This window comes from Olea europaea, chromosome 18, assembly GCF_002742605.1.
Source record: "Olea europaea var. sylvestris chromosome 18, O_europaea_v1, whole genome shotgun sequence".
Taxonomy (NCBI): Eukaryota; Viridiplantae; Streptophyta; class Magnoliopsida; order Lamiales; family Oleaceae; genus Olea; species Olea europaea.
The window spans coordinates 30,896,102-30,915,309 of NC_036254.1; positions in this window are offsets into that span (position 1 = coordinate 30,896,102).

Consider the following 19,208-nt stretch of genomic DNA (forward strand, 5'->3'; position numbering starts at 1 on the left):
ATCTCATGATTCGACTCTGTAATTTTCACGCATCATCTATGAAATAAGCAGTAATAACCGTGAATCCTTTCTTTTGATTAGAAGAGGTCCACATGTCGGTAGTGATCAAAATTCTACTCTCGATCTTCTCAAGTGCAATCATATTTCTGGCTCTCTCGTATTCATAGATTTTCAAAATGTTGCTCTTCAAACTGTTGCGAGAAGGAACCTTAAATAATGGTTGTAGGTTGTGCAAGAACTCTCGAAATCCAATGTGATCAACCATAGACAAAGGATACTCATGCAAAATCACCATTTTCGAAAGACTATATCTACACTTATCTGGATCGAAAGAGTAAGTACCCATTGTGACCTTGCCACTCGTGGCATCCTTTTTGAAATTTAATATTGCTTGGTGAGTATTATCCTTATAACGGAGTACACATCTCTTCAAATGATCATGCAAATGCTTTGTACCATTTTTTGTTTCACCGCCTAACTGTTTCTTGCAATGATTGCATATAGCTTTTCATTTCTCACCAATTTTCTATCTTTTGTAGTGCTCCCATGCAGTTGAAGTCAATTACCTCTTTCCAAATGATATTTCTCCAATATCACGCTCCTCGTCACTTAAGTTTATTGTCCTTTCATCCACATATGGTAACAGTTCAACTGGATCTTCTTGCGGGACATTGCTCTCCGGTACATTGGTCGTGCTATCTTCCTCACGTATTGGTCCTAATCCAATACTTCCAGCACTACTTTGGCCAAACATCTGTGCAAATAACAAATAGTAATGAGCATAATGTCATGATTCACAAACAATAATTCCTAGGTTCAGAGAATATTTAACTTGCCAAGGATATCAATCTTAAATAAAAGGGACACCTATGTTTCTTAGTCTTGCAAAGTTAACTTTCTATTATATGTTTATGGAAGTCTATCTACTTAATGTTTGGTCATGCATTTCGATCCATTTCGAAACAAGGACACGGGAAGCATATAACAGCAGCCCAACAAACCAACACGCACATAAGCAAAAAAATAAAATAAAATATATTAATAATAATAAATTCCCAGCAGCAGAACATAATGCCATCAGAGTCCATCACAAAAATAAAGCAGATTTTACATTCCCATATTTTCAAGACTTTGTATACTTCATGTATTGTTTTCTTATTTATTGAGCCATCACAAGTATAGTCAACTACCAGGTAAATTGAGTCTAGAGTGAAATATTAATCTTGCAATCTTCTTCGGCAGGAAAATTTTATTCATGAACTTTGCTCGGAACCAAGTGATGCTGCTGCTAGGTGGTAACTAAATAACTAATCCAACCACTCCCTTGCAACTTCTCTCAAAGTTTATGGGAATAACATTAATTGAATTGCATAAGCTAAAACACCTGGATTCTCAATAGATTCACACATATCTATAAACATCAAAAGATAAGTGCTTGGATTGGTATTTGGTTTACTCCAAAACATAATTGCATTCCGAAACATCTTGATCACATTCATCCTCAAAAGAAAGTTTGCTTGACCGAATGCTAGATGAATTATGCAAAACTACTGGAGTCATCAACTCTCTCATGAACCTAGCCTTCAAATTAACCAAAACAGCATTAACCTAGCCTAGTAATCAACTCTCTCCTGTCTTTCCAGAATTGAAGTATACAATGAAATCTACGTTCATCTATCATTGATAACTTCACTTCGGTTAATATAAGATTCTATCAATAAATATAAAGACTCCAAACAGAGGCAACCAAAACAAAGAAAATCTCAATGCATCATATATCTCGCTTCCTCTTGACAGTCAATATCAGGTTGGAAACTATTAAAAGCATAATTAAATCCTTAGTCCTTACAGGCACAAGAGAGCTAACCGAAGAGATGATGCCGGTGGCGGTGCTACTAGCAGCGTATTGGCCGTGATGGAGGTAATAGGTGGTCTCAGACTCTCAATCTAGCTGGTAGAAGTGGAAGGGGGCTTTGTCGGCTGTCGCTTTGTGAATGGGTTGAAGAGACCAAGACTCGAAGTCGAACGAGGAAAATGGAAAAGGAAAAATTAGGGTAAGACTCTCAATCTAGTTGCTGGAAGTGGAAGGGGGCTTTACCGGCTGTCGCTTTGTGAATGGGTCGAAGAGACGAAGACTCGAAGTCGAACAAGGAAAATGGAAAAGGAAAAATTAGGGCAAGTGTGTGTGGGGAAGTGGCGATTTCTGCGGTTCCTTTGCTCTGTCTCTTTCTCTGTAATTTATTTTTCTTTTTTCTTTTTCTTTTTTTCACAGGGTGCTTCGTTCGGGGCAGGGACCCGACGGGGCAGCGCGGGGTGGGGCAAATTGTCATCACTACAGTGAGTTTCAAATATTTTTGAATGACTAATATCCCCTATAATTGCATTCTGAACAAAAATCTAAGTGACAGGAGTAGACGTTTAAATGACGAGGAATCATACTAAATGTTTACTAATATCAGAGTTATTTTACAACTGAAATAACTATTACAATGAAAAGAAAATTACAATTCAAACTTGAACTAATATTTACATATGCGGTCGAAGTTAGGCAAACTGCGGTTGCGATTATATCAAGGGGCTAAGTAAAGCTGCGGTCCTTGACATTCTCCCCCATTTGTTTTGACGACGTCCTTGGTGCCATCAATATATGATATGCTTCAATTAATGGTTTGAAGGCTCCAAGGTCATTTTCTCTTTCCCAAGTATTCTTATCGCTGCTGCATCTAATCCATTTTGATCAAGTGCTCTTAATGATCTTTTCTAGAAGCTCGAGTGATTCAATGGTTAAGAATAGCTTCAGTGACCTTTTTTCCAGCTTTGGTCAGTTCAAACATAGGTCGCTTTGGCTCATTTCTAGATGCGTCCTCCTTATCTGCAAAGTATGGCTTCAGCACACTAACATGAAGGACCTTGTAGATTTTACACCATGAATGGAGTTCAACTCTATATGCAACTCTTCCAATCCTTTTCAAGATGAGTAATGGTCCAATATATTTTGGCACCAATCTTGGGTCCTTCACTCTTGTCAGTTTGTACACATTTCTGTCGAAAAGCTTAATCATTACCAGTTCTCCAACATTTAATTCAAGGAAACGACACTTTAGATCTGCAAACTTTTTGTACTCTTTTTGAGCTTTCTCAAGATAACTCCGAGCAATTTCAATATTTCATTTCCATTCTTGAGAAAAGTTCTTCGCTTAAGGAGATTTGGTACTTTGTTCGATATCCACTGTATGAGGGAGTAGCGGTTGCTAATCAGTAACAATCTCAAAAGGACTTTTATTGGTGAAAGAGCTCTTTTTGACACTGAAGCAAATCTGAGCCGCATCCAAAAGTTTCACCCATTTTTTCTGCGAAGTAGAGATAAAGTGTCGAAAATATTCTTCTAGCATGAAATTGAAGCACTCCATCTATCTATCAGATTGTGGGTGAAAACTAGAACTCATGCTCAAAGTTGAACCAAGAAGTTTGAACAACTCAGTTTAAAATATGCCAGTAAAACGAGGATCTCGATCACTGACGGTGTCTTTAGGCAGTCCCCAGTATTTGATAATATGTTTGAAGAAGAGTTGAGTTGTCTTTTTCGCGGATACATACTTAGGCGCTGCAATGAAAGTCGCGTATTTTGATAGACGATCCACCACGATGATGATAGTGCCAAAATCCTCAACTTTTGGCAACCCAATAATGTAGTCAATCGATATACTTTCGAATGGTTGGGTTGGGACAGAAAGGAGCTCCAGCAAGCCCGCATTTTTCTGATGATCTGTCTTATCTTGGTGACAAATAAGACAGATTTTTACATAGGTTGCAATGTCATCCCGCATTTGAGGCCAGTAGTATGCACGTTGCAGTAGTGCACAAGTGCGTTCCTCTCCGGGATGCCCTGCGCAAATCATGTCGTGACATTCTGTAATTAGTGATTTCCTCAAATCTCCACCCTTAGGAACATATAGGTGGTCTCCCTTTGTCTTCATTAGTTTCCCATCTAGTCAGAACCGTCGAGTTTTACCCTGCTTGATAAGGTCGACCAAATATTGAGTAGCCGGGTCCTTCTCCATAGTGCCCGAATTTGGTATCTTGTGTTCGTGGTGACGGAGCTCCCTGAAAGAGCAACCACGGAGCAAATGGCAGCCAAATTGGCCCGTCGACTAAAAGTATGAGCAACATGATTACTAGATCCGGGACAATACTCTAGCATAAAATTGAACTCAAAAAGAAATTTCTATCAACAAGCCTGCTTGCTCGATAGTTTTGGTTGGGACATGAAGTGACTAACCGCAGTATTATCTGTCTTCACAATAAATGGAGACCCAATCAAATAGTGACGCCATCCTCTGAGACAATGGACTACTGCCAACAATTCCTTTTCATGCGTCGAGTAACGACGTTTTGTTTGGTTTAACTTCTGGCTCTCATATGCTACATGATGTCCTTCTTGTATAAGGACTCCACCAAGTGCAAAATCTGAAGTATCTGTATGAACTTCAAATTGTTTAGTCATATCCGGTAAGGGTAAAATCGGGTTCGACCACGTGGACTTCTTCAACTTTTCAAAAGCAATTTGACATTGGGACGACCAATCCCAATCTTTATCCTTCTTTGTCAATTCGGTAAGTGACAGTGCAATTTCTAAGTAGCCTTTCACAAATCTTCAATAGTAATTGCTTAACCCAAGAAATGAACGTACATCATGTACGCTTTTTGGCGGTTGCCAATCTTTGATGATTGTAATCTTCTTCGAATCCATGCAAATTTTACCTTGTTCAATGATGTGACCTAAGAAATCGATAGATGTCTGAGCAAATGAGCATTTAGACGGTTTGGCATAGAGTTCATTCTTCCGTAACCAATTAAAAACTTGCTCAAGTGTTGGACATATTCCTCCAATGTCTCGCTGTAGATTACCATGTCGTCCAAGTACACCACGACAAAATCATCTAAGAACCCGTGAAGTACCTGATTCATCATAATACAAAACGTTGCTAGAGCGGTTGTCAAACCAAAATGCATCACTTTAAATTTACAGGCTCCATATCTGGTTATCACCGTAGTCTTTGCTTCATCTCCCTCCTTGATCTGAACTTGCTAGTATCCGGATTTAAGATCAATTTTTGTGTAATACTTCACCCGACTCAGTCGATCGAAGTAATCTGCAACCAGTGGGATAGGATAGCTATTTTTCACGGTGATCTTGTTCAAAGCTCGATAGTCATAGCACATTCTAAGAGAACCATCGGCCTTTTTCTGAAACAACATAGGAGCTCCGTATGGTGACTTTACAAGCACAATGATTCCACTCTCCAACATTTCTCCCAGTTGCTTCCTAAGCTCTTCAAGCTCAGGTTGAGACATACGGTATGGTGCCCTAGCGGGAGGTTTGGCACCTGGAATAAGTTCAATTTCATGATCAATCATCTTTTTTTGTGGTAATTTTTTTGGTAATTCGTCCGGCATGATGTCTTTAAATGCCCGAATAAGCCTTTTAACGGGTTTTGGAATAGGACCAGTCGCCTCTTCGATCTCCTCTAATCGAAGAGTGCACAAAAAGAATGTTCATTTTTCTTGAAACCCTTACTGAATTGCATGGCTGAGATACTCTTCTCGCCCTTCCTCCCAACTTGTGTAGGGATGACACACGGCTTATTACCCATCATCATTAACGAATCGAAATACGGCAACACTGTTGTCTTAGTATCCCGAAGAAATTTCAATCCTAGAATAAGCTTGAAATCATCCATCTAAACTGCAAATAAATTTGTCCTTCCCTTGAAGAGACCCGCTTTGATCAACACTGATTTCGCCACTCCAGCTATTGGTTGAGCATATGAGTTGATTGCTTTGACCTTCCCACTACCCTTTTCCAAAACAAGCCCGAGTCGCTCTACTTCAGTACATGCAAGGTAGTTATGGGTAGCACCAGTATCCACCATAGCTCGGATAGGCTTCGTGTTGATCTTCACATCAATGTACATTAAGCCTTTGGCCCAAAAAATTCGAGCCTTCGCTTCTTCCATCCTAGCCTCTTTTAAGGGGACATCATCCTTTTCAGCAACCCGATGCGACAGTGTGTTGCACAGATATGAGAATGCCCAAATTACGTCCTCATCCTCTTCGGAGTCGGTCTCACCATGACAACTAGCCTGTGGGGCCTTTTATTTTGAACTTGACCCGCCACTTGCTAGCTAACAATATGTATTCACCATCCGTTTCTGAGGACACTTTGACACCCGATGAGGTTCTTCACATAAAAAGCACATCAATTTGGGAGTGGCATCAATTTGGCTCTCTGTTGCTTTTCCTTTATTTTAGTTGTTAATTTTGCTGCCGTTATAATTTTCTTGACGACTATTATGATAATTTCCCTGAAAGCCACGGGTGCTTTGATAGGCTCCTTCCTTATTCTGAGAGTAACGCTCTCTCACATTTGGGTTCGAGCTGGGTCTGTAAGGTCTGTTACCACCTCCAATTGCTTGATTACTCCCTGAAGGTCGATCTTTTCTGGATTCCATTTGGTAGTCGCTCAAACATTCGGCGACTCCCATGGCCGTGCTCAAATTAGTAACCTTCTATTTCTGAAGTTCTGTGCGGTTCCACGGTTTCAACCCTTCTATAAAGGTGAAGAGCTTATCCTTTTCCGACATATCTCAAATATTTAGCATATGCCCTGAGCTTTCACATACTCTTTGATAGAGCCTGTATGTTTCAGGTCTCGAAGTACCCGTCGAGCTTGATACTCGACATTTTCTGGGAAAAACTACGATTTGATCGCTTCCTTAAGGAAATCACAAGAATCTATTCGGACCCTATTGGTCTGAATGTCAATATATTTGGTTCCCCACCATAGTTTTGCATCTCTACCCAGATACATGGTAGCTATGGTTACCTTTCTAGCTTCGTCTTCGATTGAGACTGCGAGAAAGTACTATTCCATGTCAAACAAGAAGTTTTTGACTTCTTTTACATCACGTGTCCCTCCGTAGGTACACGGTTCAGAATTTCTGAGTCTAATAGCATACTCAAGTATAGGAGTTTTCCCATTGCCCACCACACGTTGGAGTACTCGTAATTGAGCTCTCAACGCTTTCATTTCATCCTGTAGATCAAGAATGATTGTAGCAATTTCAGTCATTGATGTGCAAGCTTTGGCTTTCATCCAGTTGGATGTGTAATCCACGAATCTCGGATTCTACCATCTCGACTTTTTCCTCAAGACCATCCATGGTATAACACAACCTAGTAGTTGTCTCATCAAGCGCATCTATGCGCTGTTTAGTAGTACTCTTCTTTTGAGACTCTTCTACCTTAGTGGTGTGGGATGTAATTGGATCCATAGCTTTTTTATTGAGGGTCGTGAACCGCAGCTCTGATACCAACTTTCATGGGGTGCCTTTCTTCTTGGCACCGAAAGGGACACCGTGCGGCAGTAGTCTACTCAGCTAGACTACCTTCCGCCTTTTCTCGGTCGCGTCGGGACGAAAGAAAATTTGATTACAATTTTGTAGAAAGCTTACAATAGAGAATTTGAATGCATTGAAAGTAAATTGAACATTGATTGATGAAAACTAAACATTACAATTGACGAAAGCAAAAAATTACAATTGTTGGTACAAGGGCGGACACCAGTGAGTTTGAAAGATTTTTGAATGACTAATACCCCCTATAATAGCATTCTGAACAAAAATCTAAGTGACATGAGTAGATGTTTAAATGACGAGGAATCATAGTAAACGTTTACTAATATCAAAACTATTTTACAACTGAAATAATTATTACAATGAAAAGAAAATTAAACTTAAACTTAAACTAATATTTACAATGTGCGGTCGAAGTTGGGCAAACTGCGACTGCGATTGTTTCAAGGGGTTAAGTAAAGCTGCGGTCCTTAACACTTAGTCTCTTCAATGAGCAATATCAACACCTTATGGATCTTCTGCAACCTGACCATTCGAATGACTTTTCTAGTAGTTATATTTCTATCTCTCTTGCAAATAATATGTCGTTTCAACCATGGGTTATGTCAAATATACTCAAAAAGACTCGATGCCCCTCGATATGAGAGGTTCTCTCATTATATAGAAATAAAATCGAAACTAAATATGGTAATTATCAATTCCAATATTAACTAATGGTAACCAATAATTTAAATATGATAAAAACAATCCATTTATATATAATATAATTATAATGATAATATAGAGTCAAGCCATAAACCTCAGTTACATCCCCATAAATTGATGCTACACGATAAAAGCATCAATTTCCAATCATGAATTGGTGATGGGGACAATGCTCGTGCTCGCACGGAAGAGACCCAAATTACAGAGCGACGACAAGAGACCCGTGAAAAATAGCCAAGATCACTTCAGAAAACCACCCAAAAACACTCCAGAGATCTCATTTCCCAAGAAGAATTTTACCCAATGAGCTCTATTAGTTGGGAGAACTCAATTAAGCTCATAATTTGTATTCCAACAAAAGCTCTAACGGCCAATGCACTGGCAAAAAATCTAGCAATATATTGCTGGCCAAAATACTGCAGTTGGAAGAAATTCCACTGAATAGCCCACACCACAAATCTAAAGATGATCCTCTTTTGAGAATTCAAAACCACCCGATGATTCTCTTTTGATAATCCAAAACTCTAACTCATCATCCGATCAACCAAAACTCAACAATCCGCCCTCCTATCTATATGACCCCATGGATCCGTTCTTGTAACAAAGAGTTGAAGTTGAAATTCCCAAGCAGGATTTTTTTTTATTATTACTTTTATCGTAAATCACATCAAAAGAGTCGGAACTAGTGGATGATGTGAAATTATTATCATAAAATAGGCGAAGAAACCCATAATAATGTCTAATTAACACAACCTAATAATTTCAATAAGTTGCCAAAATTTTAACAAGGCAACCCCATATAATCAGTCTAATAGCATGCAATCGTTCCAAATTCACAAATAATTCAACCCAACTTGACACTCCAACACATGTGGGGATGGCAATCGGGCTTGTTGACTTGAGCCACCTGTAGCTCGGTTCAAAAAAAGCCCAAGGTGGTTAAACTCGAGGCTTAGTTCGAGCCCCATTTTGGATTGCCGAGCCTGAGCTGACCTGTGTGGCTCACCGACTTGGACTCACGGGCCTTAAAAAAAATAGAAGAAGACAGTTTAAAGGCAGCTTGCTGCTGCCTAAAATAGGTAGCAGGTTGCTGCCTTAAAAAACTCTAAGTTCATTGAAACACTGCAACATATAAAGTCAAATGTTATGAAGTCATTTAACTGTTGGGAATATAACATTTGAACTTCAAATGAAATGAAATGCAAAAAGATAAGCATATTACTCCATTTTGTCTCCCAGACCACTTTTGAAAGGCGAGCTGCCTCTCTGGACTAAAGTCACTAATAATCGGAATTGGATTGCGATCTACTCTTTCTTTAGATATCTTCTTGCCCTTCCCGTGTCATTTGTCTAAGTACGGACTTTGTACGGAAGTCGTTAGTGTCCTCACTCTAGTTGGACAACCAGTACCCACTGTTACATTCTCTGGGCCCACCAGCAATTGGATTTCTTACTGTGCCACATCCTTCACGTCGTCGTCTAACACGTTGTCGCTTAATTCTGCTGTCGTGCCTGTGCCTTCACAATCCTGTCTATTACTCATCAGTTGCCGCACTAAGTCCTCTAACAAGCTTCCCATTTTGCTAGTTACCGGCTAACAGCTCATAGTGTGCACACAAACTGTCAAACAGACTATCAATTACTTTCTAATATTTTAGGAAATCATAAAAATTAAAATTAAAAAATTGGATTTAGCACAGCCGCTATGTTTAAATTTTTTTTCAAGAGAGATTGAATTCTTAAATAATTCAAAGAAATTGCTCTTTTTTAATTTAATGTATATAGTTTATAAGAAAGAAAATCTAAATATATACAAATAGACCCTATGATGAAGTCCATAAGGGATTAGAGTTTATGATGAAATGGGACCGTCGCAAGGCAAAATAATGATTTTTGATTTCATGATAACTTCGAATTTGTTTATTTTTGGCGAATTACTAATCTAATTCGATTGGAATCGAGCCAATGAATAAATCCATCGTTTAGGCCCTCGTTTAGGCATTTTTGCTATTTATGGTAATTTTTGTTTTTGCAATATCTTTTTCCATAAAATTCGAATTTATATTCCGTTTGTTGAAGGATGATTTTGAAGTTAAGGATTTTCCATCTTAGTAATTATCTCATATTTTTCTATTTTTGGAAAAATATCTTTTTATTCTATTTTTCGAATTTTGCTAGATTTTTTTTTCTATTTAAGCCATTTGAGGCGACAGTTCTTAAATTCAATAAAATTTTCCTGGAGAGTTTTCTCATTTTGTGATTGTTCATCTTCTCTATAATCTTCCGCTACGTCACCCTAAGTCCTCGTAAAGCCAAAGTTTAATAAACTGCATTTCCTTATCAAGAAGTACATAATCCTGGTCCTAAAATCTAAGATCTCCACAAATTGAATATTGTTGGAAAAAATAATCAGTTGCAGTAACATTCAGAACAATAAAATGCAGAAATATAAAACTTATCGTCCAATTGAGTCTCATGATAACACGGTGTCCTAAAGTGAAATTGCCCGTCGATAACTGCTGCAACATCCGTGGACAATCACTCTCAGAATACAACAATCGTAAACCACTTGTGCAGCAATCACGAATGGCTTTCAGAACTATTAAAGGTACTCTAGAATTTATGTAAAAAAAATTGAACATAAAAAAATTCAGAATATGAGAAATAAGATTTCTTTTCAAATGATTTTCTGTTTTTTTTTTATGTGTCGCTTTCCCAAACCAAAACATAAGTTTATATAGGCAAAACTGAAAGTAACTATCTCCTCCATAACCAGAGAACAATGTAGAATTTTAATGGCTGTGATTAGTGGGTATTTTGAAGGCTGTGAGTAGTGGGTTGTTACAAAAAAATCAGAAAATACTGACTAGTTTGACCCATTAAATAATTTTGAAAATAAATAAAAAAAGAAAAAATTGATATCTAATAATTGCGTGGGGAGTGACCTAAATCCCTGATATCCTACACAAATGCCACATTTCCCACCATTTGGGTACTTCATCTAATTTGATTATTTTTTTTACATTTTATATTTATACTATAAATATCTAAAAAATATCAGTTGATAGCTATATAAAAAATTAAACTAAATTATATATAAATATTAGTACTTCATAATGGATTTTGTTGCTCCATACCTTTGGAACGATTTCAATCGAAGAGGAAAGAAGCCATTTTTCTGAATTGCCAACCACAAGATGAGTATGAAAACTGTCGTACTTATAATGAATCATAATTAGGTTGAGTAATTGATACTATCATAATTAATTAATTTGCTTTGTCAGATTATTATAGTAATTGGTAAATGGAAATTAATATGGTGGTCAGCTCAAGAATAACAAAGTGAAAATCATATGAAGTATTTTTTATGTGAATTTACCATTCTTTTAAACAAATCAAATCTTTATCAATTGAAGTCGCCAACAATAAACGACGCAATAATGATTGGTTCACAAATGACCCACTTCGAGGCAAACGGGGAAGAGACAACAAATAAGGCAAGATGGTGGGACATTTTATTCTCCTCGTGAGAAAAATTGGCAAGATCAATATCCTACTTCATGAAAGAGAGCTAGATTATCTAAAAGAATCAGTGCATTTGGCACAAGATAATGGATGCAATTCACATTATTGACAACTTTCCATGCATCCCACTCAACCTCGTCAGTGTTAAAACTTCTTCTATGTCAAAAAGAAGGCCCAAATTGATGGTTGGATTTTGTGTCCTTTCTCGTGAAGCCATTCGTTAACTTTTTATATTTCATTTTGATATATTTATATTGATTGAGATGTATCGTCTCTCACTAATGAAGCTGTCAAACCATGATAAAATAAGCAAACAAAGCAAAATAGAAGGCTCATTAGTGATTCTACTCATTAAATCAGTGCTCAGTATTCATGTAGAACCAATGAGATCTTAATTTGAGTTTGTTATCGATATTCAGATGAAATCAATGATCAATGATCAATGATTGATTAATTGATTCTCGGTATTCATTGGAACTAACATAAATTGTCCATTTCTTGTTTCATATTTCATGCTACATTACTATATCTTAATCTTAACAGGACATTCAAACCTATATGCTTTTATAAGATATAATAATTGTACAAATCAATGCTCTCAAAACATTATAGTTTCCTCAGTAATAATTAGAAAATCTAAAATTCTTAGAAGAATATCGAAGAACTTAGTTTATCAAAGCAGTTCAATTTATAATGTCCTACAAATATATAGCAAAAGGGTCTTTCATGGATAACACGATTATTAAGATACAATCTAAAAGGTTATTGGACTGTATCACAAAAAGAAATATCTAAAAGTTAAATTTATTATATCTTGTCAATACATCTAACTTGCCATCCGCGTTTTGCCCAAGAAAAATGAACTACTGGAATTATAATATCAAATTGTTAAAAGAAAATATTTAAAAGGGAAAATTATTAAAAACACCAATGCTTGCAGTCTTAATTTTTGAATGATTTCTCACAATATGAAATGGTTAAAAAGATTAACTGGAATCATATATTATTTTTGAAGTTCAAACTTCCATAGACTATCTTTCGATGTTTATACTTTATAGAAATAATTAAAAGAAAAACAAACATTTGCCATAAATGGAACTCATGATTGTGCAAATAAGTGACATTCAGGAAATTCAATTCTCCTGCAACAGAAAAAAAGGAGCTATCCAAGGAACTCCTTTTTCGCTCGCTTACGCTTGCATGGATTCCCTGTTTTCTGTAACTCTAGATTTCGTTTTATAGTCATCCTCAAAGCTATATGAGAATTCACGTAGCTCTTCCTTTTTAAGTTGCTGGTACCCTGAACTTTGATCGAGTTAAAAAAAAGGATATTGAAAAACTTAAGTGTTGCTCGTCATTGAGCCTTTGTGTGCATGGACATGCAATCACGGGTGCACAAAATCTAGACTATTAAGCGTGAGAGTGTGCATAAATTTTTGCACTATACTAGTTAATTCTATAACAGTTTTAGTATTTAAAGCCTTGCAGGCTAAGATGCTATAGTGATATCATCAGGATCAACCAACTTTCTTGCACTTGCAACTTCGTCTCGATCCGTGTGCGAACTTGAGCCATTGTTTGGAATAGGTTTCAAAGACAGCAACTTTTTATTGCATCTGTGTGGATGAAAAAAATTCAATTGAGTCTAAAAAATGAATAATAACCTTATGCAAAGCATGTATAAATAGAAAAGTGCAACCAGTTCACTCCTCTTCAATTTCGAACCATAAGGTATCCACTTCGATATACTTGCAATAGTGGGCACTCTATCTATCTATCATCAATCTAACTAACGTGATAATTATCATGGACGTTGAAACTAATGGATGGATGGCATGTATGAAGAATGAAAATGATTGATAATGTTTTCACCTCTTCAAAGTCTATTGTTTAGTAAGCGAAAAAATGAGTTCTTTTGTTTGAGCATTTTCTAAAAACATGCACTTAAAGTTTTGTGATGTGGAAATACTTTTAAAAACATATATTTTAAGTTTTGTGATGTGGAAATACATTTCATTCCGCAGTTCTTTAACATCCAAGGTAGGGTATCAAGTTAGATATATGAATGGTGATAGATAGAGAGAAGATGGTTAGATTCAAATCAAATATGAGTGAACTTTTTGCTCGAAATAAGATTAGCGACCCAATTGCATGTTCATTATAAGTTCGAAGACTATCAATAAATTTAAACCCTTATGTTATAGCAATTTCACAAGAATCGAGCTGGGTGTACAATGTTAAGAAATATAGGATTACTTATTATTTGTTAAGGGTAGAATAGTCCTTTTTAGTTTCCTTTGTTTAGCCTATATATATTCTCTTTGTATTTAGGTTAAACCATCTTTTAGCATTCAATTAATTACGTAGTATCAATGAAACCCTAGCCTCCTCCTTTTTCTTCTTTATTTTCTTTGGATTGTTTAAGATTAAGATTTGGGGTCCATCTTAATAAGGTCAACCTTATTAAGAGGAGTGATCCAATATCTTTTTAAATTGGTCTATATTTCGGTATTTAATCGATGTGGAATTTATTCGACCTGCCCCCGCAAGATGGTGGCTTTTTTTTTAGCAGACCAATCTTGAAATCCATGTGTTCATTTTTGAGACCTAATCAGATCGAGTAGCTCGTTGAAGCTTATTGGGCTCTAATACCATGTTAAAATTTGAGGTCCATCTTAATAAGGTCAACCTTATTAAGAGGAGTGGTCTAAGATCTTTTTAAGTTGGTCTATACCGATGTGGGATTTATTCCCTTAACATGCTCCAACGCCACTGATCAACTCTTAGTTCTAATTCTCGACCTATGACAGTTATCTCAACTCATCTGAATTCTAAAACAAATTCTCATAAATTTTGCAAATTTTTAGTTATAGAACTTAATTAACTATTCAAACAAACATCAACGTTTAGTTAATCTCACAAATTTAATTATATCGAATACACTGAAATTAGACCTTATTCCCTGTGAGACGATAACTCTTTTATCACAATTATTATTTGTACAACGAACTCGTACGCTTGCGGGATTTTAACGAACCCCAGCTCATAGACATCTTACAGAGGTCTCACACATAGGTGGGGTAGGAATTTTTTTGTCATTTTTTATTACATTGGGTCCCGCAGTAGGACCAACCCTTTGTGAGACTTCTAGTTTTCTTCTGTAAGTTCATTTCACCAAATATGTCAAAGAATTTACAATAACTTTAGAACTGCATTGTTAATACTTCTTGAGACTATCATTTATCACCGTAACATTTGAGATACATACTGAGTCAGATTCCAAAGCATAGACTATCAGGCAGTAAATAAAATTTGTGATGATTATTTTATTTTTTGTAATTGATCTCCTTCGTTGCAAGTAAAGTAAGTAAAATTGCAGCTATATGAAAAGTACCTGAACTAATGAGCAATCAAGATGACTCTCTATCTCCCAGAGGGATACGAAATTTTGGTAGACACGATATGGTATGTAGCTTGTGCTAGTTGTCATACCATGCAATACTTGCAATTCGATGAGTTACAAGTAATGTACTACCTATTTGAATAATTTTTTTGATGATTATGAGTTGAACATTTACCCAAAAAATGTCATTTTCAGCAAGCAGTCGAGCCAATCTGGCAGCTTCTTCACACGTCGAATTTTACTCTCAACCTGAAATAAGAAATCATGTGCATTTGCGTACTGAGAATATATACAACATAAGTTGCGTTAAAAATTTTCGAATAAGCACATAGGTATAGTGTAACATAAATAAAGACAAGAAATTTAATGTCTATAGTCACTTTAGTTAAATTTTTGAAAAAGTTAATTAATAGCTAGATTGAAGAATGGAATCCTTAGTTCTAGGAAATTCCTAGATTTACCAAAAATCGGTGAAATCATAGTGCAAATAAATCAGTTCATTTTGCCTTAAGATTAGAGTGTTGAGCTACTAGTTTATGTTCACAAGATATTTTTCGACATCAATCTTTATAATAATCAACAAACAACTTTCAATAACGATTCGTACTTGAACAGTCTGTTTTATCTCGAATTTAATTGTTTTTAAGGAGTCATAACAATTAATCTTCAATAAATTTTATCAGATCTTCTAGCATGGAAGTATTTCAAATCTTTCAGTAATTTAGATTTTTCCAAATCTAGGAAGTTTGAATACGTACCTGTCACACAATTTGTTACACTAGAATAATTTTTTGTTCCAAATTTATGTGTATATATGCTATACATGAGGAAAAAAGTCAGAATTTTATTTAAAGAACATTTTAAATAAAAAGTAATATCTTATGGGAATGAATGTCGACTGATATAAACATTTCAAACTGAATTATAAATATATATTAGTACTTTAAAATGGGTGTTACTACTCTCCACCTTGTAAGGATTTCAAAAGAAGCAGCAGAAGAAGAAGTCAAGTGAAAGAAGATTATGATGAACGTTAATTACCTTGAGTAGTTGAGGTTATCATGATTAATTAATTTTCTTTGGCGAATTAAAGCAATTGGTAAATGGCAATTAATATGAAGCTTAGCCAATTAATTTTTCTTATTTGGTTAGGTGGGAGGAATAGATTATAGAAAAAGGGCCTATACGTTGAAGCTCAATGATATCAAAGGGACAACCAAAGCATGAATTGTTTATGTAACCTACAACATTTGGCGCAAGATTACACACACAATTCACATTATTGTCAACATGTCGTGCATCCCACTCGACCACATCAATATTAATAACTTTCTTTGGTAAAAAGAAGGTCCGAATGAAGAGCGATGGGTTTTTCATCCTCTCGCCCAAAATTCCCATTAACCATCAATCTCGTGTCAAGATATAAATCTAGTTTGTTGGTAAAATAATGTTATGAATATGGTTTTTCTTATTTTTTGTTTTAAATTCAAATTTTGTTAATAGTAATCCGAAGAAGTTTAAGGAAATTGTGTTTTACACTTGTTAACTCACTGAACTCATGTTGAGTCGGATGGTTCATGTATTGGTTAGTATCTATATGACCACGAACTTACTATATCGGTTAGGTGTGGATTCTGCTTGTATAACTTTTTACAGGGCCTGTGAAAAGCAACACACATGGGGGTGGGGGCCCCACAATTTTTTTTTAAAATCGATGTGGGACTCGCCTCAGTACAGTGAAGGGCTTGTGAGGCCCCTGTGAAGAGCTGCCGTGTACGTTTAGCTTTATTGTTCATATGAATGCTTATATATATTGTTGAAAATGAGTTTTGGCGTAAAGAATCGGTTTAATTGCTATCAATCTTTTTATGCTTGGAGAGAGAGACTTTCTTTATTTCATTCTAGGAAAGATTTGATTAAATATTGTTTGAAATTCTTTTATCATTATGCTTATGGACATACTAATATCTTTCGTGGAGATTCTTGTGCATCAATTCGTTAACAAATCTAAAAAAAAATTTCTCATGCAAGAGGAAAGAAAATCGTCTCTATATGGAATAAAGGCCACATAATTTTATCACCACTAAATTCGTGACTTGGTAAGTTCATCTATGCAGATCACCGGTGAACTCGTGACTCGGACTCATTAGTAAACTCGTGGCTGAGTATCCGTTCATAGTGAACTATAAGGCTCAACGATTTCACGTGCACATTGGATTACATGGCTTAATGACTTCACGTGCAGAGTAAAATAGAGAATGTTTCTAGAATATTAGACTTCGAAATAATAAATGATTCTTGTTGATAAGTGTATTTTACATGCTTATTCGATCTTCTATTCTTATTTAATAATATATAAATTGAGTAATTATTTACTTAATTTGTATAAATTATGTTCATCGTAGAAAAAGTTCCAACGTTGATACATTTGGTATGAAAAAGTTTAACTGAAATTGATTCGAAGCAATTGAAGATCAATCAAATTACAAGTGATCAATTTGAAGTATTAGTGGTGCATTCAGTTAAAACTCACAAATCTCGGGAGTTAAATTAGATATTTAAAAAGTTTGAAGACTAAATTATAAACTTTCGAAACTTACATTGGGTCAATTATTGATATTTTGGAATAAAGAAAAGTTGAATAAAGAGAATTTAATTGCAAATATTAGAAGACTAATAATTAAAGTTTCAGAGTCTAATTGAAAAGGGGAATTGTTTCATTTTTCTTGTAAAACTTTTTGTAGAAACCCATTTGAAAGGATTTTGCACAAATCTTGTCCATAAATACAGTTCTAGTCCAACAATTAAAGGAGTCTCGTAGAATTTTATTACACACATATATCTAAGCTGAGGCTTCATTATACACATATTATAATCAATAAAGAGCTAATTTTTACAAGAAGAAGCTGGAATTTTGGTGCAAGATCTTCATTTTTTTTCCCGTTTTCCCTTAAAGCTTGATGATATACTTTAATTCTTTCTTGTTATAATCTTCTCCCATAATGTGTAACTAAGTAATATGATGAACGATTGTGACCTAGTTTTGAACCTTAATTTTAATTAAAAAGTTTTAAATCTCCAATTGATATTGTAAATTGTTTTTACATTTACATTTAATGTTTTGGATTAATTGGCTTTTAATTCATTGATTTGTGAGCGATAATTATGTTAAGAGACAGATTATTTATTTAGACCATGTAGTATAATGAATATAAAAGTGAGAAATGCATTTTCTAATTAGTGCGATCGTTAAATGTATTCTTATAATTTTAAGGTGTTTAACTAAGTTGTATCTGAATTCACGTAGAGATATGAAATTGACTTAACTAAATAGAATCAATTTGAACTTCAGAGACGTAAATTGAATACATTAAGACTAATTTGACAGGTACACATAATCAATTGTTATAAAAATTGGTGATTAAAACTAAAGTGATAGCCATGGTGAATTCGTGAATCCCAGTTAAACTATCATTAAAAAATCATCCTTTATTGTTTTTGAGAATTACATTTAACAATAAAAACAAGATATACACCTTCTATTTTTTTTCAATTAAATTGAAGCTGAAAATAATTTAACCAATGGTTAGATAGCAATCCTTACGGAAATGATCACGTGAACTCTTAGGTCCATTTTATTACTTATTACGATTCATACACTTACAGAAAATATAATTAACATGAAGTTTTTGATGATCTTTATATTTTTATTATGTAAGATAAACTTTAAGTAATTGAAGATTTACTGGACTTCGTTTAACCTTTCTTATCAATTTAAAAGATTATCTAAGATAATGACTTAGGTTGCTCAAAATTTTTTTCCTACGTTCATGATGAATACTTTGGGTAGCAAGCTTTTTCTCTTAGGAATATTTTCCTTCAATTAATAGAGAACTCTTAATGTTAAGATTTGAGGTTCATCTTAATAAGGTCAACCTTATTAAGAGGAGTGACCCAAAATCTATTTAAGTTGATCAATATTTTGGTATTTAACTGATGTGAGATTTTATTTCCTTAACATGCCCCCATAAGATGGTGTCTTTTTTTAACAGACCAATCTTGAAATCTATGTACTCATTTTTTAGATTTAATCGGATCGAATAGCTTATTGGAGCTTATTGGGCTCTGATACCATGTTAAGATTTGAGGTCCATCTTAAT